General features: G+C 40.9%; 1 pseudogene; it reads right to left on the minus strand.

Moving 5' to 3' along the window:
• Positions 1–19,654: 19,654 nt before the first annotated feature.
• LOC146465546 (uncharacterized) lies at positions 19,655–20,411 on the minus strand (annotated as a pseudogene).
• Between the last annotated feature and the right edge of the window lie 7,464 nt (positions 20,412–27,875).

Genomic DNA, 27,875 nt, shown 5'->3' on the forward strand with positions numbered 1-27,875 from the left:
CACCATTTCTACATTTAGTTGGTTTCTTTATTTTGTGGCTAACAACAACACATTCTTTCGGGTTCTTTGGAGTTCAACTTCTTAAACCGGGTTGTTCGCAATTTGTTTGTGCCAAAAGTACATGGAAATCAAGTGCCGCAGCTATAAAGGAAATTCCTAAAGGTGAATTTTCCTGCCTTACGAGAAACAGCAAAACATTATTTGTGTCAAAAGCTAAAAACTTGGATCGGATTTGTTTGGTTGAAAAACTGAAATCAGTCATGGCGACCAAGTGCTTTCACCTCGCTTCTTCTTCTTTCTACGAACACTAACCAAGCATAACAGTGTTCCTTTGATGGGAGAGAGTAGCAGGTTAAACTCGGTGGAAGAAATTACCTTGCAAGTTCCAGTTCTTTGGATTCACCGTTTTCTATTTTTATCGATCTGTGTTCGTGTGTTTTTCAAGCGGTAGAAAGCTTCACAGCGACGGTGAATCCGTTAATTGATGCCTAACATTTGGTTTAATCGTTGTTAGTTAAACTTGTATTTTCTCTTAATTACATAGGTATAACAATCAACTTTTCTTGTCACTTTTGTCCTTTTAGTACGCTACGAAACAATTAAATGATTCGTTTGTTTTCTTTACTTACGGGAGTGTTTTACTCGGGAGGGGGGGGGGGGGCTGACTGTTTTACGAAGTGCCTCGATATTAAACTTTTGCCCTCTATGTTATAAAATTGTAATCGCAACGGGTCCTCGTAGAATAAAGGATTAATTTTCACTTTTCACAATTTGAAATTGTGTTAGTTTTAGCCCGCACCGGGGAGCGTGAATTTGTGGCGTTGTACCAAATTCAAAAAAGTACTATCTCCACTTCAACGAGGTGTACAGAGTCGATTGACACGGCAAAATACTCTGTCTTTACGGCTATTATATATTCTCTTTAAAGCTGTTTATGATGTGCCAGCTATTAGAGAGTAATTTTCTCGTGCTCTGTCGTTTTGATTCTCCCGCTGCTGTGCCATTCGGATTGGTTGTCCTGTGGTGCTGCGTACGGACGAACGGACAGTGACGTCATAACCAAGCATCGAAGGGTTTACCATATTTTCTTACCCATGGTGCTCGGCGCGCGCGCCGAGCTTCACTATGGGTCTCGATGAGCAGTATTTGCCTTTGGCGACAGTTTCTTCATCACTTCTTGGGTTCGTTCCAAGTGTTCTCTGCTCGAAGAATGTCAAACTCGAGGCAGCTATTACTAAATACAGTGACGACCTTCCATCAACAGAGTTATTCGAAATGGAGCTTGCGCAGTGGAAAGCCTGATAGTTCTCAATGTTACTGGAACTGAGTCCAGCTTCCCGTCTTATATCCGAACGTATAACGTTAACGTTCTGCTCATCAAGATTACGTGCACTAATTCCAGTAACATCATGTGAATGTGAAAGGAGTGCAAGAGCGCATCGATGTGGACAAGCCGTTCATCGAACCTCGCGCTTCTTGATATCTATTACGATACAGTTGTGGACCTAGATATGGTAGGAGATACCTATGTACGCCTACACCCCCGAGGAATACAACTGGAAAACCTTCTCCGGTAACTTTAGACTTAACAGTTCAGTAACTGAGAAGATTTCCAGTTGTAGTTTTGAAACAGTTCGTATATCACAATTTATTATTCAACACATTGTAACACTGCCCAAAATATGGTCATGGTATACTCAATATTCGTCCTCCGTGCACAACAGATATCCTCAGTGCGATACACGTAATGTCGCGTGTAGGGGAGAAAAATGGCAGAGTACTTTAAACAAATAATGACCTTGGAAGATCGTCTCCATCTTTTCTGCAATGAAGCAGTGCTTTGTTATCAAAGTGTTAAATAATAAAACAATTATCCTGCTCAATCTTACGGAAAATCCCCTGATTTTAGCTAACTCGGCCTAACGGGCTCGTCGACTAAGTATCAGGTGATATTCCGCGCGGTCTCGTTGAATGACAATTAAATAATCATTATATGACATTGACAACGATAGAGTATTAATAGTGAATTCTTAAAACTACAGTTGTTTGGTCCGTTTAAAGAGAAAAAGAATACCCCTAGACCCAGCCTACGGGCCTGAGATAATGGAGAGAAAGAGAAGCAAGATTATACGCTTGATGTGGCTAACACTGCCTGAAGCACGCGAAGGCTGTAGACATTGGGCTACACAGTATTAACAAAATATTTCATCTCCTCAAAAAAGGCCCACTTACGTAATATTCGTAGATGCTTACATTAATTTTTTTGGAAGATAATAGCCATTGGTTGCACGGCGGACTTACTGCGTACGCGATTCATTGACGGCAATATCGAATCGCAATTTGTCTCTGGTTTAGAATCTGACTTGTTTTACTGGCGTGTTCAGGGAAGTTTTGGCCTCTGTGGGCAAAGTCTGGATCCAGAATAACAGTGGCTCGTTCTTACCTGGTCAAAGTTAGTCACTCTAAGTTGCTAAGTTAGTCACTCTAAGCTGCTAAGTTGCAACTGTCACAAAAAATACGACCAAAATTTTCCAGGCGCAAAATAGGCATCCTTTTAGTGACACTAGTTAGTTCACCATTGGTTACCATTTGGATGCAACTGCAAAAGCTCCGTATCCTGGCAATGCTGTCCTTCCGCCTCAGTCCTTCCGTATTCGCGGGTTCGAGAAGTCATAAAAGAGACAAAAATGAATCCTTACAAAGTTATTGGTTGTCCAAAAACAAAAGAAGACAAAACAAAGCGAAGCAGCAATGCTCAAACTCCCAACAGTGTTTGCGCTCTCAATTAAGAATGAATGTAATTCAGTTTGTTTCAAGGTTAACCAAACGAAAGATGTCAGACACACACACATGAAGAAACTTTTCACACATATCAATTTGACGAGTTTAAATGAAAGTACGTGCGAGCTTTTGTAATTAGAGATATTTTAGGTGTGATTAGTATGGTCTGAGCACTGTCTAAGTGAAATGTTAAAACGCTTCTATTATGACCGGAACAAAGCCGAGAGGGATGTATATAGAATCAAAAGTTTGCCGAGTAAGTTCATTAAGTAAGCTTTTTAATTAAATAAAATTCACGGGGTTGTTTGTAAAAACACTTGAGAACATGTGACTTGTGAGATATTAAAACTGTCATTTTTTTATTTAGCATTTTTAAAAAAATATGTGATGGCCCACTTTAAGCTCTGAGTTCCAACAGTACTGGGAGACAATAACTAAAACCACAGCGATAATTTGATTATGTGTTAATATAGTTCACAAATTTGTGGCTGACTTTATTGAGTAATTTGTGCAATACGAAAAAAAATATACCTCCAAGGTTTCTTGTTCCAAGAACATAAACCGAACATGCAAATTTTCCGAAACACAATTTTACAAACTGATATCCAACAAATAAAACGATACTATAAGTTCGTCATCTTCCCCTCCGACAAAATGACGTTTTTCGTGAAAAACGTGTCTCTCGGTTCGATGTAAACACTATATCCTGACACTGGACAAATCATTGTTCTTTCTGGGTGACACACTGTGGTGCTAAACCCTTATAGGTGCCGCTGATGATATAATAACCGGCCCAAATAAAGTTTCAATTGTTTGTTTCATCAGTTATCTTCGAAGGCAAATGTGATCATATTAGAGTCCCTCAAGAATGGTCTTAGCCAATTCACCTGAGCTGCAGTTATAGAGAACTGTTCAAAGTGTTTACCGTAAGTTCCCGGTTGTGGCGCTTCATTTGACCACAAACACACCACAACGACATCATCCAAACAACCAACCCTGAAGTTCATTGGACTGCGTAAAACGAGCTTCCTATCTTTGCACAGAAGGCGGCGTCCGACGCGGTACGGTAGAGCGGCAAAAAACGCATAAGGGAAGAGAGCTGTCCAAAACAGAAGATTATTCACGTACTTGAGTGAGTGATACGGCTTGCAGTGGTTTGTGAGCCAAAAGGCAGTGTTATTCCATGAAACATACTCCAGAGAGTTGTAATCCTTCAGATCTTCGGGAATGAGCTTCTTAAGCATGTCCTTAACGTCAAACATGAAGCAAAATTTGCGCTTCTTTGTAAGGTACACACGAATGAGGTCCAATGTTTCTTTCAGCTTTTGTTTTAAGAGCGCAGGAGGGAATATAACTGCAAAGTCGATATCAAAGCCACTGACGGTGCTTCTGCTCGGGAGGTCTGTGTCCGGTTGAGAGACATCCACCGGGATGCCGAAATGCTGCCTTCGGGTTACACACATGAGCATTGGCTTTTCCAACGTGGCTTCAAGCGTCGAGAAGTCACCTGGTGTTACGATCTTGATCATCTGTTTCTTCGGTTGCACAATGTCGCGCGGTTTGCTAATCGGTGTGAACATGTCATTGCAGGTGATGGCTGTGATCTTGGTAGGGTCGTACTGTATCCAGCCTGGCCCAACCTCACTATTGAATTGAAAACAGTCTGAAATCATCTTGCTGTCTTTGTCCCAGGCTGAACTAATGGAAAGCGAATAGAGAGAGGCAACAGGGCAGAAAAGAACATTCTCACTTTCTTGAATCTTTGAATCCATGGCCATTGTCATATCTGGACATTGGTAGTCGAATGACGGGGTCTACTGAGATGATGTAAGGTTGCATCATATAAAGGCAAACTTCAGTTATGTAACTTTGTTATGTCACTTTACAAATTTACGCCGCGTGAGTTGGAGCGTGTAAATTGCTGGCTGAAAAACTGGTCTTTGTCCGGTTGAAAGCGTGTCCTGGGCAATTCATTTGATTTTAAGTGAAGCTACTGGGAAAAGAGAACCATAAATAAACTCCTCACCAGACAGAAATGAGTCATCTTGGTACCTGGAACAGTTAAGATGACTGTAATGGACGCGATCAAAACAACACAACATGATCGGACCTTATTTTCCTCCCACGCAGACGTTCGTAGCGGTTCGTGGGGCAGGAACTAACCCCCAAGGACGTCTGCGTGGGCAAAGAGAAAATGTTCCCCGGGGAAATCTGGTCTTAATTTTACATGCAAATGAAGACCAGTCGTTGCATCGTTTCGTAATTGCATTCGCTTCCTAATTTCGTTCGGTCTCTGCGTACAACCAGCAAAATTTGAATAAGTAAACGAGACTTAACTGTAAGTTGAAGTTTGATTGAGATTCTACCGTAGCATTTGCAGCAATAAAAAAATCATTTGAGATAGCAATTCACGTGACTTTGAGCTCAGTCATAAAAGCCACCTCACATAAGAGCAGGATTTGTATGCTGAAGAAAACAAAATCAAATAGGAGAAAGATCCTAAGTCAGTTCTACGCAACTTAAGCAGTTGCGAAAAGAAAGCCTGAAAAAAAATTCAGGCTTGAATGGGATTCGAACCCATGACCTCTGCGATGCCGGTGCAGTGCTCTACTAGTTGGCGTGATAGCGCAGTTGGTAGAGCACTGCACCGGCATCACAGAGGTCATGGGTTGGAACCCCGTGCAAGCCTGAATTTTTTTCAGGGTTTCTTTTCGCAACTGCTTAAGTTGCGTAGTAACTGCGAGGATCTTTCTTCTATTTGATCTTTTATCCGCAGTTCAATATATATGTTTTATATATTTACATTTATTTATAAAGTAAACAGTCGAGGTACCAAACGGTAACGGAGAGGCGGTAGGGAGGGATGTGATCTCTTCATTGCTGCAAATGCTACGGTAGAATCTCAATCAAACTTCAACTTACAGGTAAGTCTCGTTTAATTATTCAATTCTACCTTGGATTTCGTACTGTTTGGAGATCACGAGACTTGGAAGCAACATATGAGCCCTCAAAAAATAAAGAGCATGACAAAGAGCATAATAAGAACATCGTACAACAAGAACATAGGGTTTAATAGACTAAAACTGTTAAACATGGCCCAATACAGCATTAGCAAAGGTGCCAGAAGAAGATATTGGTTAGTGATAATACACAGCAAACACTGAATGTGAACGCCAACCAGCAGTTGCCATAATTTCATCCAGTAGGACACTGGCTAATTTGGCAGCAGAAGTAGCAGCACTTCTGATCTGGTAGAATGAGGTTTAACTATAGAAGTATCTACGCCTGCATCAAACATAACTTGTTTTAGCCACCTTGACTTGATAGTATCTTTGGATGCTGGTCCATGAGGCTTAGTATGACAAAATAACAGTTGAGAACTTGAACCTCTACACTTGAGCAGTTCTAATAACATATTCTTCTAAAAATGTAAAACACAAAGACTGCTGTCATGTTCATATTTCTTGAAAATAACAGGTTGCAAATGTCTTTGCTTGCCACCACTAGCACTAGTTTGTTTAAGAAGTGACATGATATGGAAAGAATATTCACCCGGTTTAACATGCATGTCTTGAATTGAAAGCAACTTAAGGGTCTGAAATCTCTGAGCAGTGACTAAGGCCATGAGCATAGTCATTTTCTTGATGTCCGGGTAGCCTTTAAGGTGGTTTAGCACAGTTTGTGGGTCCCAAAATTTGACATATCTTGGAAAAAGTGCTTGCTGTATTTTGTAAAATTGAAGATCTGTTTTCTTGGCAAATTCTTTCAATCTTCGCCAAATGCCAGGGTTAACTTTTGGTTACTTAGCTACCTCGCAGTTTGCAAGCGTTTCTTGTTTCTCAAGGCGCTCTTTGAGTGTTTTTTCACTCAGTTTGCAGCGAAACATTTTGTTCGCTATCTAAGCTAGTTGTTCGCTTTTGAGGTTTTCTCCGACCGTATCGTCGGATTCATACTGTTTCACGAAATCTGAGAAAAATTCGTCCTAATCGCCACTACGAGTGGTTTCCATCCCTGGATTATCATCTTGGCTGTGAAGGGCAGAATCGTAAGGAGATTGGCAGGCATGTGAGTCGGCTGGGACACTCGTGGAGCTCTTTTCCTCGCTTTCTCCTCTTGACTTTTTGGTGGGAACGCCAGCGGATCGCCGCTTTCCTTTGCTATTTTCGTTCGTTCGTGCCTCTACGAGAGGCGAATTAAGGACTCCAGGCAGTCTGTTGGATAACATCTATATTGCGCTGGTCAGAAGGCTAATCTCCTGCGAAGATACCGGTGTTGAATTCTTGTTTAGGTCGCATGTGATGTGATGCGCCATTTAACGCCTCTCGTCAACATCAAAAGTATCAGAGATCTTTTCATCAACATCAGAGGATTCCTTGTCATCTTGAAGGTCTAGAAGTTCGTATTTGGACTTGTGGGTCATTTTGGAATTTTTCAGTTTCGTAAACAATATTTTCCACCAAGTGAAGGAAGAAATATTGCGGATCGATCGCGAGGCCAGGCGAAACGACTAACTCAAAGTCAAAACTCGCACTGAGCTCGAAGTCACGTAACTTGCTATCTCATGTAAACTCTGAATGTATGCAAATGCAGGGTAGAATTTGAGATTTCGTTCTGTGAAGACTGCAGATTGTCCACCCCTCCAGGTTTTTTCAGGGGTTTTGCATCTCGTTGTCGCGCACCTCGTTTTCGTGTTCGTATTACAAAGCAAACGATCGTGTTTCACTGTTTAAGTCTGCAGCGGCCATTGAGCCGAAGTAAAACACGATCAAAACTCGATGGAGTTTGTGTAAAGCGGCAAGCAGACTGTGTCTGTCTCACAACTCAAGTTCAGGCCCCATTTATATGGAGAAACGTTGTCCCGGGTAGAGGGGTCACTCGTCTACCCGAGCTACCCTGGGCAAGCCAACTTTTCCTACATTTCCTTACAAAACTTGGCGAACCGTTTACATGAGAAACAATTAGTTGACTCGGCTAGAAAGATGACCCGCCTAGCAGGGTTACCCTCCTAGCCGGGTCAACTTTTCTCCATATAAACACTTTGGCTCGCCTAGCCGGGTCAACTCCGTCTAAGCGAGCAAAGGGGTCAACTTTTTTCTCATATAAACGCTCGCTGAAGTTGACTCGGCTGGGAGGGTGACCCACTTTCCGGGGACAACTTTTCTTCATATAAAAACGGGGCCTCAGAGGCTTTATTTCTTTCACTCTTTGACGAACAAGGTTTATTCGGGATCGTTTGCGATGAACAATACGATAGAGGTTTCTATAAAAATCTTTGATGCTTGTAAAAGGCTTTCAATATGTTAATTAGATCTGAACATAGAAAATGTTTATCGCTTATAGCGTCGGGATTTTCGAGTAGAGTACATTCAAAATGTTTATTGCTTCATAGCAGAGGAATATCTTTCTTTTCCAAGTATTAAAAGAGTAGTAACAAGTATACCGTCTCAGTGAATTCTTGAGGTTTCGAAAACAGATTTTTATACCGATACCTGTACCTAGTAGCAAGTAAATAGTAAGATTAGTAGCAAATGGAAATAGATAGTCGATCTCCTACGGTAGAGTTTTTTACTTCGATGTTAGATTTTTATGCTTGTACACGCACATTTGGTTATGTTAAATATGCTAGTTTCAGCTGATAGCAGCGGGGTTTTGGCGTAGTGTATGAGAAATACCTTTCTTGTTGTTAGTAAAAAGTAGTAGCAAGTAGAAAGAAAAAGTATAACTTAAGTTTCTTTATTCGCCTTCTTTCATTCAAACATACAGCTATTTCAATTAACGTTGTCGGATCAAAGCTAAAAGCTTAAAGACAAGACCGAAAGTTTACGTGGGATTTTTATGAATAAATTCATGAAAATCAGTCATGCCTGGAGAAAACAATAAGTTGTAATTAGCAGTACAATGACCTGCACGTGCAGGGATGATTTTGATGAAATTATTCATAAAAAATAATCCCACAACACATTTCGGTCTTGTCTTTTAGCTTTATTTTAATCCGACGTTTATTGAAATAGCTGTATACATCATAATCATATACATGTAGTATCGGATAAGGCAGGAGATCCAGCAAGCTCTAATGAGCTTTTTAAAAGATCTCCGCAGTATTAACACAATTTACTAAGACTAATTACAGAAGGCGGACTAATGACAAGTAAACTAATTACATTGTAGGTATCATTTTACTAATTAACCATATTTGTTCTACTATTAATTACACGGCTGATTTTGAATATATAATTTTAAGCCTTTCTTATACCGTCTTGTATTAAATAACGCTATTATCCTTTTTTTCTGTCAGATCCGTGACGTACTCGGGTTTGCCCCTAATCTTGTAGCGTCAGGGTGAAAGAGTGAAATAATCCCTCATGCTACAGATGTTTCTTCACCCTCAAAATTAAGATATTTGTTTGCAAATTAACTTTGCTTTATTCAGGCCTGGTAAGTAGCACTAGAACTGTGGTTACTAATTTGGAAAGAAAACTTCAAATATTCTGTGAAGATTATGATTATTGCAATAAGAAAAAGCTGCATAAAAAGTAAAACGAACGAAATAAGTCAAATTAAAACGAACAGGAAAGGGCCCACCATATTTAAATTTTGTGCTATATTCCGAAGACTGAGTTTATGAACTTCTTTACTTCTTGCTTGGCTTAGCAGACTGCGTGGTTTTTTCGTAAACCGCGTGGGTTTCACCCTTGAAATAACTAATTTGTTTCTACAGATTAATTAACACTCTTAAACGGCTATACACTGTAGGGTGCGAAATAGCCATGAACTCTCTACCGTGTCTGTTCACTGTGCCCCTGACGAGAATAAACGACCTTCTGAGCAGACGGAGCTCTGTTTTGCTTTCGTCAATCTATGGTGTTTTCTTAATTCTTTTTTTGGTGAGCTCACTAAAATACGTGCGTAGGATTTTCTATATTTAGTTAACATTAAAGTTATGAGAACGTAAGCTACATCTCTTCCCACTCGTTCCAAAAAGATAACTGAACGCTTTTACGTTTGCTGTAGAATATCAGAAAATCGATTCTTATAAGCGCTTAGAACTGCAAACAAAAAAGCTATCCACTCGGTCGTTCAGCTGTTCATCTAGTTTCGGCGGTTCTTTCATTCGGTTTCTTGTTCGTTCGTTTTCGCGGCCGTTGAGCGCTCGGTCGGACCGTTTGATCGTCAACTCGGTCATTCGGCTATCCGTTCGCTCGTCGGATGTTCGTTCGCTTGGTCTTCCGGTGGTTCGTTCGTCTGCGTTCCTGGTTTGTTCAGTTGTTCCTCCGTTTGCCCAGTTCTTTTTGTTTTTCATGGGCATAAAAATGTAATAAACAATATAGCGAAGAAGTTCCTTCATGTTTAAATACCCGTGGCTGTCTTGCAACAGAGAAAAACTTCTTCTTTCTCCAATCTGACACAAATATAATATATAATATATATTATTAAAAACTGAATCATTTTATAATGCAATTCGAGGGATTTGATTGGCTTAGCGGCCATGGTATATGAGCCATTATATCATGGCTGAGAAATGGCGACCATTAAATTGTCTGCTGGTTATTCTTGCACAGCGAAATCAGTAAGATCTAGCATCGGGGATCGGGGAAGCTTTTTCAGACTTTGTTATATATTTGTGGGTTTATGTGGGAATATTGTTGTCTAATTTTCGATTTAATTTTAACGCCATGCAAACTCTTATATCACACTTTGGTGACTTGTGGTACTATCATAAAACCTTTTTGAGTGACTCTTTACGAATAGGAAACAACTAAGCTGTCCACAATCTTGAATCACAACATATGAAAAAGAATTTAGACTTTGTCTGTGGACGGATGCTAAGATTTGGTTCAAAGAAAAGTTTAAGTTTTGTTTTTTAATCTTGACCGTCTTGATAAATGGGACAAGGCCAATGCACGTGATGCTTAAGCACGAGATGCCTAAGCACGTGAAGCCTAAGCACGTGAGGACACAATAGCTCAACTAAACGCTGGTTTGCGACAAAACAATTATCATTTCGAAAAATGCTTTTGTGATTAAAATACGAATATTAGTACGAATATAGGTGCTGCTGATGATATAATAATCCGGCCCAAATAGAGTTTCAATTGTTTGTTACATCAGTTATCTTCAAAGGCAAATGTGATCATATTAGAGTCCCTCAAGAACAGTCTTAGCCAGTTCACCTGAGCTGCAGTTATAGAGAACTGTTCAAAGTGTTTACTGTAAGTTCCCGGTGGTGGCGCTTCATTTGACCACAAACACACCACAACGACATCATCCAAACAACCAACCTTGAACTTCATTGGACTGCGTAAAACGAGCTTCCTATCTTTGCACAGAAAGCGGCGTCCGACGCGGTACGGTAGAGCGGCAAAAAACGCATAAGGGAAGAGAGCTGTCCAAAACAGAAGATTATTCACGTACTTGAGTGAGTGATACGGCTTGCAGTGGTTTGTGAGCCAAAAGGCAGTGTTATTCCATGAAACATACTCCAGAGAGTTGCAATCCTTCAGATCTTCGGGAATGAGCTTCTTAAGCATGTCCTTAACGTCAAACATGAAGCAAAATTTGCGCTTCTTTGTAAGGTACACACGAATGAGGTCCAATGTTTCTTTCAGCTTTTGTTTTAAGAGCGCAGGAAGGAATATAACTGCAAAGTCGATATCAAAGCCACTGACGGTGCTTCTGCTCGGGAGGTCTGTGTCCGGTTGAGAGACATCCACCGGGATGCCGAAATGCTGCCTTCGGGTTACACACATGAGAATTGGCTTTTCCAACGTGGCTTCAAGCGTCGAGAAGTCACCTGGTGTTACGATCTTGATCATCTGTTTCTTCGGTTGCACAATGTCGCGCGGTTTGCTAATCGGTGTGAACATGTCATTGCAGGTGATGGCTGTGATCTTGGTAGGGTCGTACTGTATCCAGCCTGGCCCAACCTCACTATTGAATTGAAAACAGTCTGAAATCATCTTGCTGTCTTTGTCCCAGGCTGAATAGAAGGAAAGCGAATAGAGAGAGGCAACAGGGCAGAAAAGAACATTCTCACTTTCTTGAACCTTTGAATCCATGGCCATTGTCATACCTGGACATTGGTAGTCGAATGACGGGGTTTACTGAGATGATGTAAGGTTGCATCATATAAAGGCAAACTTCAGTTATGTAACTTTGTTATGTCACTTTACAAATTTACGCCGCGTGAGTTGGAGCGGGTAAATTGCGGGCTGTAAAACTGGCCTTTGTCCGGTTGAAAGCGTGTCCTAGGCAATTCATTTGATTTTAAGTGAAGCTACTGTGAAAAGAGGACCATTAATAAACTCGTCACTAGATAGAAATGAGTCATCTTGGTACCTGGAACAGTTAAGATGACTGTAATGGACGCGATCAAAACAACACAACATGATCGGACCTTATTTTCCTCCCACGCAGACGTTCGTAGCGGTTCGTGGGGCAGGAACTAACCCCCAAGGACGTCTGCGTGGGCAAAGAGAAAATGTTCCCCGGGGAAATCTGGTCTTAATTTTACATGCAAATGAAGACCAGTCGTTGCATCGTTTCGTAATTGCATTCGCTTCCTAATTTCGTTCGGTCTCTGCGTACAACCAGCAAAATTTGAATAAGTAAACGAGACTTACCTGTAAGTTGAAGTTTGATTGAGATTCTACCGTAGCATTTGCAGCAATAAAAAGATCATTTGAGATAGCAATTCACGTGACTTTGAGCTCAGTCATAAAAGCCACCTCACATAAGAGCAGGATTTGTATGCTGAAGAAAACAAAATCAAATAGGAGAAAGATCCTAAGTCAGTTCTACGCAACTTAAGCAGTTGCGAAAAGAAAGCCTGAAAAAAAATTCAGGCTTGAATGGGATTCGAACCCATGACCTCTGCGATGCCGGTGCAGTGCTCTACTAGTTGGCGTGATAGCGCAGTTGGTAGAGCACTGCACCGGCATCACAGAGGTCATGGGTCGGAACCCCGTGCAAGCCTGAATTTTTTTCAGGGTTTCTTTTCGCAACTGCTTAAGTTGCGTAGTAACTGCGAGGATCTTTCTTCTATTTGATCTTTTATCCGCAGTTCAATATATATGTTTTATATATTTACATTTATTTATAAAGTAAACAGTCGAGGTACCAAACGGTAACGGAGAGGCGGTAGGGAGGGATGTGATCTCTTCATTGCTGCAAATGCTACGGTAGAATCTCAATCAAACTTCAACTTACAGGTAAGTCTCGTTTAATTATTCAATTCTACCTTGGATTTCGTACTGTTTGGAGATCACGAGACTTGGAAGCAACATATGAGCCCTCAAAAAATAAAGAGCATGACAAAGAGCATAATAAGAACATCGTACAACAAGAACATAGGGTTTAATAGACTAGAACTCTCAAACATGGCCCAATACAGCATTAGCAAAGGTGCCAGAAGAAGATATTGGTTTGTGATAATACACAGCAAACACTGAATGTGAACGCCAACCAGCAGTTGCCATAATTTCATCCAGTGGGACACTGACTAATTTGGCAGCAGAAGTAGCAGCACTTCTGATCTGGTAGAATGAGGTTTAACTATAGAAGTATCTACGCCTGCATCAAACATAACTTGTTTTAGCCACCTTGACTTGATAGTATCTTTGGATGCTGGTCCATGAGGCTTAGTATGACAAAATAACAGTTGAGAACTTGAACCTCTACACTTGAGCAGTTCTAATAACATATTCTTCTAAAAATGTAAAACACAAAGACTGCTGTCATGTTCATATTTCTTGAAAATAACAGGTTGCAAATGTCTTTGCTTGCCACCACTAGCACTAGTTTGTTTAAGAAGTGACATGATATGGAAAGAATATTCACCCGGTTTAACATGCATGTGTTGTATGAAAAGCAACTTAAGTGTCTAAAATCTCTGAGCAGTGACTAAGGCCATGAGCATAGTCATTTTCAGTGTCAATTGTCCGGGTAGCGTTTAAGGTGGTTTAGCACTGTTTGTGGGTCCCAAATTTGGAAATATCTTGGAAAAAGTGCTTGCTGTATTTTGTAAAATTGAAGATCTGTTTTCTTGGCAAATTCTCTCAATCTTCGCCAAATGCCAGGGTTAACTTTCGGTTACTTAGCTGCCTCGCAGTTTGCAACTCCCTTTCTTGTTTCTCAAGGGCTCTTTGACTGTTTTTTCACTCAGTTTGCAGCGAAACATTTTGTTCACTATCTAAGCTAGTTGTTCGCTTTTGAGGTTTTCTCCGACCGTATCGTGGGATTCATACTCTTTCACGAAATCTGAGAATAATTCGTCTTCATCACCACTACGAGTGGTTTCCAACCCTGAATTATCATCTTGGCTGTGAAGGACATCAATATTAGAGGATTCCTCGTCATCTTGAAGGTCTAAAAGTTCGTCTTCGGACTTGTGGGTCGTTTTGGAATTTTTTAGCTTCGTAAGCAATATTTTCCACCAAGTGAAGGAAGAAATATTCAGGATCCACCGCAAGGCGAAACGACTAACTCAAAGTCAAAACTCGCACTGAGCTCGAAGTCACGTAACTTGCTATCTCATGTAAACTCTGAATGGATGCAAATGCAGGGTAGAATTTGAGATTTCGTTCGTTGAAGACTGCAGATTGTCCACCCCTCCAGGTTTTTTCAGGTGTTTTGTATCTCGTTGTCGCGCACCTCGTTTTCGTGTTCGTATTACAAAGCAAACGATCGTGTTTCACTGTAAAAGTCTGCAGCGGCCATTGAGCCGAAGTAAAACACGATCAAAACTCGATGGAGTTTGTGTAAAGCGGCAAGCAGACTGTGTCTGTTTCACAACTCAAGTTCAGGCCCCATTTATATGGAGAAACGTTGTCCCGGGTAGAAGGGTCACTCGTCTACCCGAGCTACCCTGGGCAAGCCAACTTTTCCTACATTTCCTTACAAAACTTGGCGAACCGTTTACATGAGAAACAAATAGTTGGGATGACCCGCCTAGCAGGGTTACCCTTTTTCGATGGTAGGATTACCCTCCTAGCCGAGGCAACTTTTCTCCATATAAACACTTTGGCTCGCCTAGCCGGGTCAACTCCGTCAAAGCGAGCAAAAGGGTCAACTTTTTTCCCATATAAACGCTCGCTGAAGTTGACTCGGCTGGGAGGGTGACCCTCTTTCCCGGGACAACTTTTCTTCATATAAAAACGGGGCCTCAGAGGCTTTGTTTCTTTCACTCTTCGACGAACAAGGTTTATTCGGGATCGTTTGCGATGAACAATACGATAGAGGTTTCTATAAAAATCTTTGATGCTTGTAAAAGGCTTTCAATATGTTAACTAGATCTGAACATACAAAATGTTTATCGCTTATAGCGGCGGGATTTTCGAGTAGAGTACATTCAAAATGTTTATTGCTTCGTAGCAGAGGAATATCTTTCTTGTTCCAAGTATTAAAAGAGTATTAAAAGAGTAGCAAGTATACCGTCTCAGTAACATTTTCATTTCTCTGAATTCTTGAGGTTCCGACAACAGATTCTTATACCTATACCTGTACCCTAGTAGCAAGTAAATAGTAAGATTAGTAGCAAATGGAAAGGGAGTCGATCTCCTACGGTAGCGTTTTTATTTCGATGTTAGATTTTTATGCTTGTACCTGCATGCGCATTTGGTTATGTTCAATATGCTAGTTTCAGCTGATAGCAGCGGGCTTTTGGCGCAGTGTATGAGAAATACCTTACTTGTTGTTAGTAAAAAGTAGCAGCAAGTAGAAATAAAAAGTATACCGTCTTGTATTAAATAACGTTATTATCCTTTTTCTCTGTCAGATCCGTGACGTACTCGGGTTTGCCCCTAATCTCGTAGCATCAGGGTGAACGAGTGAAATAATCCCTCATGCTACAGATGTTTCTTCACCATCAAAATTAAGATATTTGTTTGCAAATTAACTTTGCTTTATTCAGGCCTGGTAAGTAGCACTAGAACTGTGGTTACTAATTTGGAAAGGAAACTTCAAATATTCTGTCACGATTATGATTATTGCAATAAGAAAAAGCTACATAAAAAGTAAAACGAACGAAATAAGTCAAATTAAAACGAACAGGAAAGGGCCCACCATATTTAAATTTTGTGCTATATTTCGAAGACTGAGTTTATGAACTTCTTTACTTCTTGCTTGGCTTAGCAGACTGCGTGGTTTTTTCGTAAACCGCGTGGGTTTCACCCTTGAAATAACTAATTTGTTTCTACAGATTAATTAACACTCTTAAACGGCTATACACTGTAGGGTGCGAAATAGCCATGAACTCTCTACCGTGTCTGTTCACTGTGCCCCTGACGAGAATAAACGACCTTCTGAGCAGACGGAGCTCTGTTTTGCTTTCGTCAATCTATGGTGTTTTCTTAATTCTTTTTTTGGTGAGCTCACTAAAATACGTGCGTAGGATTTTCTATATTTATTTAACATTTAAGTTATGAGAGTCCCACTCGTTCCAAAAAGATAACTGAACGCTTTTACGTTTGCTGTAGAATATCAGAAAATCGATTCTTATAAACGCTTAGAACTGCAAACAAAAAAGCTATCCACTCGGTCGTTCAGCTGTTCATCTAGTTACGGGGGTTCTTTCATTCGGTTTCTTCTTCGTTCGTTTTCGCGGCCATTGGGCGCGCGGTCGGACCGTTTGATCGTCAACTCGGTCATTCGGCTATCCGTTCGCTCGTCGGATGTTCGTTCGCTTGGTCTTCCGGTGGTTCGTTCGTTTGCGTTCCTGGTTTGTTCAGTTGTTCCTCCGTTTGCCCAGTTCTTTTTGTTTTTCATGGGCATAAAAATGTAATAAACAATATAGCGAAGAAGTTCCTTCATGTTTAAATACCCGTGGCTGTCTTGCAACAGAGAAAAACTTCTTCTTTCTCCGATCTGACACAAATATAATATATAATATATATTATTAAAAACTGAATCATTTTATAATGCAATTCGAGGGATTTGATTGGCTTAGCGGCCATGGTATATGAGCCATTATATCATGGCTGAGAAATGGCGACCATTAAATTGTCTGCTGGTTATTCTTGCACAGCGAAATCAGTAAGATCTAGCATCGGGGATCGGGGAAGCTTTTTCAGACTTTGTTATATATTTGTGGGTTTATGTGGGAATATTGTTGTCTAATTTTCGATTTAATTTTAACGCCATGCAAACTCTTATATCACACTTTGGTGACTTGTGGTACTATCATAAAACCTTTTTGAGTGACTCTTTACGAATAGGAAACATCTAAGCTGTCTACAATCTTGAATCACAACATATGAAAAAGAATTTAGACTTTGTCTGTGGACGGATGCTAAGATTTGGTTCAAAGAAAAGTTTAAGTTTTGTTTTTTAATCTTGACCGTCTTGATAAATGGGACAAGGCCAATGCACGTGATGCTTAAGCACGAGATGCCTAAGCACGTGAAGCCTAAGCACGTGAGGACACAATAGCTCAACTAAACGCTGGTTTGCGACAAAACAATTATCATTTCGAAAAATGCTTTTGTGATTAAAATACGAATATTAGTACGAATATAGGTGCTGCTGATGATATAATAATCCGGCCCAAATAGAGTTTCAATTGTTTGTTACATCAGTTATCTTCGAAGGCAAATGTGATCATATTAGAGTCCCTCAAGAACAGTCTTAGCCAGTTCACCTGAGCTGCAGTTATAAAGAACTGTTCAAAGTGTTTACTGTAAGTTCCCGGTGGTGGCGCTTCATTTGACCACAAACACACCACAACGATATCATCCAGACAACCAACCTTGAACTTCATTGGACTGCGTAAAACGAGCTTCCTATCTTTGCATAGAAGGCGGCGTCCGGCGCGGTATGGTAGAGCGGCAAAAAACGCATAAGGGAAGAGAGCTGTCCAAAACAGAAGATTATTCACGTACTTGAGTGAGTGATACGGTTTGCAGTGGTTTGTGAGCCAAAAGGCAGTGTTATTCCATGAAACATACTCCAGAGAGTTGCAATCCTTCAGATCTTCGGGAATGAGCTTCTTAAGCATGTCCTTAACGTCAAACATGAAGCAAAATTTGCGCTTCTTTGTAAGGTACACACGAATGAGGTCCAATGTTTCTTTCAGCTTTTGTTTTAAGAGCGCAGGAGGGAATATAACTGCAAAGTCGATATCAAAGCCACTGACGGTGCTTCTGCTCGGGAGGTCTGTGTCCGGTTGAGAGACATCCACCGGGATGCCGAAATGCTGCCTTCGGGTTACACACATGAGAATTGGCTTTTCTAACGTGGCTTCAAGCGTCGAGAAGTCACCTGGTGTCACGATCTTGATCATCTGTTTCTTTGGTTGCACAATGTCGCGCGGTTTGCTAATCGGTGTGAACATGTCATTGCAGGTAATGGCTGTGACATTGGTAGGGTCGTACTGTATCCAGCCTGGCCCAACCTCACTATTGAATTGAAAACAGTCTGAAATCATCTTGCTGTCTTTTTCCCAGGCTGAACTGATGGAAAGCGAATAGAGAGAGGCAACAGGGCAGAAAAGAACATTCTCACTTTCTTGAACCTTTGAATCCATGGCCATTGTCATATCTGGGCATTGGTAGTCGAATGACGGGGTCTACTGAGATGATGTAAGGTTGCATCATATAAAGGCAAACTTCAGTTGTATAACTTTGTTATGTCACTTTACCGAATTTACGCCGCGTGAGTTGGAGCGTGTAAATTGCTGGCTGAAAAACTGGTCTTAGTCCGGTTGAAAGCGTGTCCTAGGCAATTCATTTGATTTTAAGTGAAGCTACTGGGAAAAGAGAACCATAAATAAACTCATCAGCAGACAGAAATGAGTCATCTTGGTACCTGGAACAGTTAAGATGACTGTAATGGACGCGATCAAAACAACACAACATGATCGGACCTTATTTTCCTCCCACGCAGACGTTCGTAGCGGTTCGTGGGGCAGGAACTAACCCCCAAGGACGTCTGCGTGGGCAAAGAGAAAATGTTCCCCGGGGAAATCTGGTCTTAATTTTACATGCAAATGGAGACCAGTCGTTGCATCGTTTCGTAATTGCATTAGCTTCCTAATTTCGTTCGGTCTCTGCGTACAACCAGCAAAATTTGAATAAGTAAACGAGACTTACCTGTAAGTTGAAGTTTGATTGAGATTCTACCGTAGCATTTGCAGCAATAAAGAGATCACTTGAGATAGCAATTCACGTGACTTCGAGCTCAGTCATAAAAGCCACCTCACATAAGAGCAGGATTTGTATGCTGAAGAAAACAAAATAAAATAGAAGAAAGATCCTAAGTCAGTTCTACGCAACTTAAGTAGTTGCGAAAAGAAAGCCTGAAAAAAAATTCAGGCTTGAACGGGATTCGAACCCATGACCTCTGCGATGCCGGTGCAGTGCTCTACTAGTTGGCGTGATAGCGCAGTTGGTAGAGCACTGCACCGGCATCACAGAGGTCATGGGTTGGAACCCCGTGCAAGCCTGAATTTTTTTCAGGCTTTCTTTTCGCAACTGCTTAAGTTGCGTAGTAACTTCGAGGATCTTTCTTCTATTTGATCTTTTATCCGCAGTTCAATATATATGTTTTATATATTCACATTTATTTATAAAAAAAACAGTCGAGGTACCAAACGGTAAGGGAGAGGCGGTAGGGAGGGATGTGATCTCTTCATTGCTGCAAATGCTACGGTAGAATCTCAATCAAACTTCAACTTACAGGTAAGTCTCGTTTAATTATTCAATTCTACCTACTGTTTGGAGATCACGAGACTTGGAAGCAACATATGGGCCCTCAAAAAATAAAGAGCATGACAAAGAGCATAATAAGAACATCATACAACAAGAACATAGGGTTTAATAGACTAGAACTCTTAAACATGGCCCAATACAGCATTAGCAAAGGTGCCAGAAGAAGATATTGGTTAGTGACAATACACAGCAAACACTGAATGTGAACGCCAACCAGCAGTTGCCATAATTTCATCCAGTAGGACACTGGCTAATTAATATAATTTGGCAGCAGAAGTAGCAGCACTTCTGATCTGGTAAAATGAGGTTTAAATATAGAAGTATCTACGCCTGCATCAAACATAACTTGTTTTAGCCACCTTGACTTGATAGTATCTTTGGATGCTGGTCCATGAGGCTTAGTATGACAAAATAACAGTTGAGAACTTGAACCTCTAACTTGAGCAGTTCTAATAACATATTCTTCTAACAATGTAAAACACAAAGACTGCTGTCATGTTCATATTTCTTGAAAATAACAGATTACAAATGTCTTTGCTTGCCACCACTAGCACTAGTTTGTTTAAGAAGTGACATGATATGGAAAGAATATTTACCCGGTTTAACATGCATGTCTTGAATTGAAAGCAACTAAAGTGTCTGAAATCTCTGAGCAGTGACTAAGGCCATGAGCATAGTCATTTTCTTGTTGGCCGGGTAGCCTTTAAGGTGGTTTAGCACAGTTTGTGGGTCCCAAATTTGGACATGTCTTGGAAAAAGTGCTTGCTGTATTTTGTAAAATTGAAGATCTGTTTTCTTGGAAAATTCTCTCAATCTTCGCCAAATGCCAGGGTTAACTATCGGAGACTTAGCTGCCTCGCAGTTTGCAAGCCTTTCTTGTTTCTCAAGGCGCTCTTTGAGTGTTTTCTCACTTAGTTTGCAGCGAAACATTTTGTTCACTTTCTAAGCTAGTTGTTCGCTTTTGAACTTTTTTCCGACAGTATCGTCGGATTCATACTCTTTCACGAAATCTGAGAAAAATTCGTCTTCATCACCACTACGAGTGGTTTCCAGCCCTGAATTATCATCTTGGCTGTGAAGGGCAGAATCGTAAGGAGCTTGGCAGGCATGTGAGTCGGCTGGGACACTCTTGGAGCTCTTTTCCTCGCTTTCTCCTCTTGACGTTTGGTGGGAACGCCAGCGGATCGCCGCTTTCCTTTGCTATTTTCGTTCGTTCGTGCCTCTACGAGAGGCGAATTAAGGACTCCAGGCAGTCTGTTGGAGAACATCTATATTGCGCTGGTCAGAAGGCTAATCTCCTGCGAAGATACCGGTGTTGAATTCTTGTGTTAACGCCTCTCGTCAACATCAAAAGTATCAGAGATCTTTTCATCAACATCAGAGGATTCCTCGTCATCTTGAAGGTCTAAAAGTTCGTCTTCGGACTTGTGGGTCATTTTGGAATTTCTCCGCTTCGTAAGCAATATTTTCCACCAAGTGAAGGAAGAAATATTGCAAATCCACCGCGAGGCGAAACGACTAACTTGAAGTCAAAACTCGCACTGAGCTCGAAGTCACGTGACTTGCAATCTCATGTGAACTCTGAAGGTATTCAAATGCAGGGTAGAATTTGAGATTTCGTTGTGTGAAGACTGCAGATTGTCCACCCTTCCAGGTTTTTTAGGGGTTTTGCATCTCGATGTCGCGTACCTCGTTTTCGTGTTCGTATTACAAAGGAAACGATCGTGTTTCCCTGTAAAAGTCTGCAGCGGCCATTGAGCCGAAGTAAAACACGATCAAAACTCGATGGAGTTTGTGTAAGCGGCAAGCAGACTGTGTCTGTCTCACACCTCAAGTTCAGGCCCCATTTATATGGAGAAACGTTGTCCCGGGTAGAAGGGTCACTCGTCTACCCGAGCTACCCTGGGCAAGCCAACTTTTCCTACATTTCCTTACAAAACTTGGCGAACCGTTTACATGAGAAACAAATAGTTGGCTCGGCTGGAAAGATGACCCGCCTAGCAGGGTTACCCTTTTTCGATGGTAGGGTTACCCTCCTAGCCGGGGCAACTTTTCTCCATATAAACACTTTGGCTCGCGTAGCTGGGTCAACTCCGTCTAAGCGAGCAAAGGGGTCAACTTTTTTCTCATATAAACGCTCGCTGAAGTTGACTCGGCTGGGAGGGTGACCCTCTTTCCCGGGACAACTTTTCTTCATATAAAAACGGGGCCTCAGAGGCTTTGTTTCTTTCACTCTTCGACGAACAAGGTTTATTCGGGATCGTTTCAATGAACAATACGATAGAGGTTTCTATAAAAATCTTTGATGCTTGTAAAAGGCTTTCAATATGTTAATTAAATGTGAACATACAAAATGTTTATCGCTTATAGCGGCGGGATTTTCGAGTAGAGTACATTCAAAATGTTTATTGCTTCATAGCAGAGGAATATCTTTCTTGTTCCAAGTATTAAAAGAGTAGTAGCAAGTTTACCGTCTCAGTAACATTTTCATTTCTCTGAATTCTTGAGGTTTCGAAACAGATTTTTATACCTATACCTGTACCCTAGTAGCAAGTAAATAGTAAGATTAGTAGCAAATGGAAAGGGAGTCGATCTCCTACGGTAGCGTTTTTATTTCGATGTTAGATTTTTATGCTTGTACCTGCATGCGCATTTGGTTATGTTCAATATGCTAGTTTCAGCTGATAGCAGCGGGCTTTTGGCGCAGTGTATGAGAAATACCTTACTTGTTGTTAGTAAAAAGTAGCAGCAAGTAGAAATAAAAAGTATACCGCCTTGTATTAAATAACGTTATTATCCTTTTTCTCTGTCAGATCCGTGACGTACTCGGGTTTGCCCCTAATCTCGTAGCATCAGGGTGAAAGAGTGAAATAATCCCTCATGCTACAGATGTTTCTTCACCCTCAAAATTAAGATATTTGTTTGCAAATTAACTTTGCTTTATTCAGGCCTGGTAAGTAGCACTAGAACTGTGGTTACTAATTTGGAAAGAAAACTTCAAATATTCTGTGAAGATTATGATTATTGCAATAAGAAAAAGCTGCATAAAAAGTAAAACGAACGAAATAAGTCAAATTAAAACGAACAGGAAAGGGCCCACCATATTTAAATTTTGTGCTATATTCCGAAAACTGGTCGAGTTTATGAACTTCTTTACTTCTTGCTTGGCTTAGCAGACTGCGTGGTTTTTTCGTAAACCGCGTGGGTTTCACCCTTGAAATAACTAATTTGTTTCTACAGATTAATTAACACTCTTAAACGGCTATACAGTGTAAGATGCGAAATAGCCATGACTCTCTGCCGTGTCTGTTCACTGTGCCCCTGACGAGAATAAACGACCTTCTGAGCAGACGGAGCTCTGTTTTGCTTTCGTCAAATTATGGTGTTTTCTTAATTCTTTTTTTGGTGAGTTCAGTAAAATACGTGCGTAGGATTTTCTATATTTATTTAACATTTAAGTTATGAGAACGTAAGCTACATCGCTTCCCACTCGTTCCAAAAAGATAACTGAACGCATTTACGTTTGCTGTAGGATATCAGAAAATCGATTCTTATAAACGCTTAGAACTGCAAACAAAAAAGCTATCCACTCGGTCGTTCTGCTGTTCATCTAGTTTCGCGGGTTTTTTCACTCGGTTTCTTGTTCGTTCGTTTTCGCGGCCGTTGAGCGCTCGGTCGGACCGTTTGATCGTCAACTCGGTCATTCGGCTATCCGTTCGCTCGCTCGGATGTTCGTTCGCTTGGTCTTCCGGTGGTTCGTTCGTTTGCGTTCCTGGTTTGTTCAGTTGTTCCTCCGTTTGCCCAGTTCTTTTTGTTTTTCATGGGCATAAAATGTAATAAGCAATAAAACGAAGAAGTTCCTTCATGTTTAAATACCCATGGCTGGCTTGCAACAGAGAAAGAATTCTTCTTTCTCCGATCTGACACAAATATAATATATAATATATAATATATAATAAAGTTTTTACTTACTTACTTACTTACTTACTTACTTACTTACTTACTAACTTACTCACTCACTCACTCACTCACTCACTCACTTACTTACTTACTTACTTACTTACTTACTTGTGGCAGCTTAAAATCTTCCACTTTTCTTAAAGAGCCACTCAAAAAGATTTATGACAGTACCACAGGTCACCAAAGCGTGATATAAGAGTTTGTATGGCGTTAAAATTAAATCAAAAATTAGACAACAATATTCCTACAAAAACCCACAAAAATGTAATAAAGTCTGAAAAAGCTTTCCTGGTATGTTTTGCTGTGTTGGTACAGAACTGCACTTAGCCAGGAGGAGGTGTGTGTAGTTTGTTGCGGGCCAAAGGTTTACGTGGATTCCCCCTAACGGGCACATTTTAGTACTCGTGCCTAGCCGTTTGATCGTTAGCCTCCCACGCAGTCGTTTTTAGGGGACTCGTATTACCTCCTCACCACAAGGGGAGGAGGTAATACGAGTCCCCTAAAAACGACTGCGTGGGAGGCTATTTGATCGTGGGTTTGTCATGATACTCCAGGGAAACGGCTTGGTCCGCGGCAAAAATGGCGCCCGGCCGATTTGAAATAAACTTTGTTTTCAATAAAGGCCTGTTTCTCAATACATGAACTTCCCCGAGAAATAGTTGCTGCGGAAGGATAGCACGTCATCCTTCTTGGCATGTGGTGAGGCAGGTAAGCGTGTTTAAGTTTCAAGCAAATTTTAGCGCGGTTTCCGAAGTGCTCTCCTCAAATGACGGGTCAGATTACATTCAAATTCTAGTTCAAGTTTCCAACCTTTCCTTTTACATGATAAAGTGATGCACGTGGACGGGCAGCTGAGAGATAAACCGCTCAAAACGGCGTTTGGAATCTCTGAGAAGCCTTGAAAACACAACAAAACACACCGGGGAAGCTTTTTCAGACTTTATTATATATTTGTGGGTTTATGTAGGAATATTGTTGTCTGATTTTTCGATTCAATTTTAATGCCATGCAAACTCTTATATCACACTTTGGTGACCTGTGGTACTATCATAAAACTTTTTTGAGTTACTCTCTCAGAATAGGAAACATCTAAGCTGTCCACAATCTTGAATCACAGCATATGAAAAAGAATTTAAACTCTGTCTGTGGATGGAAGCTAAGATTTGGTTCAAAGAAAAGTTTGAGTTTTGTTTTTTAATCTTGACCGTCTTGATAAATGGGACAAGGCCAATGCACGTGATGCTTAAGCACGAGATGCCTAAGCACGTGAAGCCTAAGTGCTCTAGCTGATCGCCGGTACGATGTGGCGTTCCACAGGGAAGTCTTCTTAGTCCTCTACTATTTAACATCTTTATGAATGACATAAACGAAACTGTCACCGTTTCTTCCCTCCGCCTCTATGCAGATGATACAACTCAATATACGGCGGATTATAGCCCAGTTGTTCTTCAACATTTATTAAACCAAGACATGGCAAAGCTATCTTCCTGGTTTGCCTCTAACTATCTACAGGCTAACGAGGACAAGACCCAAGCGATGATCCTTGGGAACTCATCCTATCGATATGACCTGGAGTTTGCCGGCACTCCCGTTGATATTAACAACCACTTAAAGATCCTAGGAATATGTTTAGATAACAAATTATCTTTTAAAGAACATATAAGTATCATGCTGAAGAAAGTATATTCTAAGATAGGCGCACTTCGCCGCCTTAAGCGCTTAGTACCGGCAAACACTATGTTGCTTCTTTATAAGAGCTTTGTATTATCACATTTTGAATACTGCAACTCTTTACTTATGGGTATAGGTAAAACACTTAACAAGAAACTGGAAGATGCGAACTATTATGGTCTACGAACTATAATGAACATGGAGAAAAGTACTGATTATGAATCAATTCTTAGGATGGCAGACATGAATACATTGGAACATAGACGCATAGAACAATCTTTGATGATATTTTTTAAATGTTTCAGGGAGAATGGTCCAGGCTATGTAGCCAATTTATTCAAATCCCGAGTTACACCATATAATCTTAGAAGCAATGGTCTAAATGTTGTACAAACTTCATACAATAGTAGATTCCTTCATGGCTCATATGCGTACATGATCTCACACATCTGGAACCAGTTGCCATCTGCTGTAAAAAACGCACCTAATGCATCATCCTTTCGGAGACTTTTAACTAAGTTAAATTTTAACGGCTGTCAATGCAGCAATTGCCTCTGACCCGATTTATTTTTATTTATTTATATTTAGATGTTACTTTTTAATTTAATTAGTAGTTATTATCTTTTTTTTATATACTGTCAAACACTTATATCATGAGCCTGTGGCTCGGGGGACTGGGAGACCACCCCCTGTGTATTTGACACTAAATAAATTACTTACTTACTACTTACTAAGCACGTGAGGACACAATAGCTCAACTAAACGCTGGTTTGCGACAAAACAATTATCATTTCGAAAAATGCTTTTGTGATTAAAACGCGATTATATAGGTTATAGGTGCCGCTGATAATATAATAATCCGGCCCAAATAGAGTTTCAATTGTTTGTTACATCAGTTATCTTCGAAGGCAAATGTGATCATATTAGAGTCCCTCAAGAACGGTCTTAGCCAGTTCACACTAGCTGCAGTTATAAAGAACTGTTCAAAGTGTTTACTGTAAGTTCCCGGTGGTGGCGCTTCATTTGACCACAAACACACCACAACGACATCATCCAGACAACCAACCTTGAACTTCATTGGACCGCGTAAAACGAGCTTCCTATCTTTGCACAGAAAGCGGCGTCCGACGCGGTACGGTAGAGCGGCAAAAAACGCATAAGGGAAGAGAGCTGTCCAAAACAGAAGATTATTCACGTACTTGAGTGAGTGATACGGCTTGCAGTGGTTTGTGAGCCAAAAGGCAGTGTTATTCCATGAAACATACTCCAGAGAGTTGCAATCCTTCAGATCTTCGGGAATGAGCTTCTTAAGCATGTCCTTAACGTCAAACATGAAGCAAAATTTGCGCTTCTTTGTAAGGTACACACGAATGAGGTCCAATGTTTCTTTCAGCTTTTCTTTCAAGAGCGCAGGAGGGAATATAACTGCAAAGTCGATATCAAAGCCACTGGCGGTGCTTCTACTGGGGAGGTCTGTTTCGGGTTGAGAGATGCCGAAATGCTGCCTTCGGGTTACACACATGAGCACTGGCTTTTCCAGGGTGGCCTCAAGCGTCGAGAAGTCACCTGGTGTTACGATCTTGATCATCTGTTTCTTTGATTGCACAATGTCGTGCGGTTTGCTAATCGGTCTGAACATGTCATTGCAGGTGATGGCTGTGATCTTGGTAGGGTCGTACTGTATCCAGCCTGGCCCAACCTCACTATTGAATTGAAAACAGTCTGAAATCGTCTTGCTGTCTTTGTCCCTGGCTGAATAGATGGAAAGCGAATAGAGAGAGGCAACAGGGCAGAAAAGAACATTCTCACTTTCTTGAACCTTTGAATCCATGGCCATTGTCATATCTGGACATTGGTAGTCGAATGACAGGGTCTACTGAGATGATGTAAGGTTGCATCATATAAAGGCAAACTTCAGTTGTGTAACTTTGTTGTGTCACTTTACCGAATTTACGCCGCGTGAGTTGGAGCGTGTAAATTGCGGGCAGAAAAACTGGTCTTAGTCCGGTTGAAAGCGTGTCCTAGGCAATTCATCTGATTTAAAGTGAAGCTACTGGGAAAAGAGAACCAAAAATAAACTCATCACCAGACAGAAATGAGTCATCTTGGTACCTGAAACAGTTAAGATTACCACAATGGACGCGATCAAAACAACACAACATAATGACCTGATAGAGTGTTTTCATTCACGTGACTGCTTAAGACCAGATTTCCCAGGCGAACATTTTCTCTTTGCCCATGCAGACGTTCTTAGGGGTTCGTCACGCGTTCCTGCCGCACGAACCGCTAAGAACGTCTGGGTATGAGGTAGTGTTTACACATGAGGTCACGGCGGCCATGTTGGTGTCCCAAAACAAAGAAATGGCCGCCATGTTGGTGTCCCAAACTAAACCTCTGGGTATTGAACTCTATTTTTATGCAAATGCTTTCTTTTGTTTCAGTAAACCAATATGGCCGGCAGTCACGTGAATGAAAACACTCTATCAGGTCATTATGTTGTGTTGTTTTGATCGCGTCCATTGTGGTAATCTTAACTGTTTCAGGTACCAAGAAAGGTTGAAAAAATATTCAGGCTTCACAATCTCCCAGTTGGCTTGAAAACCAGTTGGTAGAGCACTGCACCGGCATCGCAGAGGTTATGGGTTCGAATCCCGTTCAAGCCTAAACTTTTTTCAGGCTTTCTTTTCGCAACTGCTTAAGTTGCATAGTAACTGCGAGGATCTTTCTTCTATTTGATCTTTCATCCGTAGTTCAATATATATT

The sequence above is a fragment of the Pavona decussata genome, unplaced genomic scaffold, assembly GCF_977016875.1.
Source record: "Pavona decussata unplaced genomic scaffold, jaPavDecu1.1 SCAFFOLD_156, whole genome shotgun sequence".
Classification (NCBI taxonomy): Eukaryota; Metazoa; Cnidaria; class Anthozoa; order Scleractinia; family Agariciidae; genus Pavona; species Pavona decussata.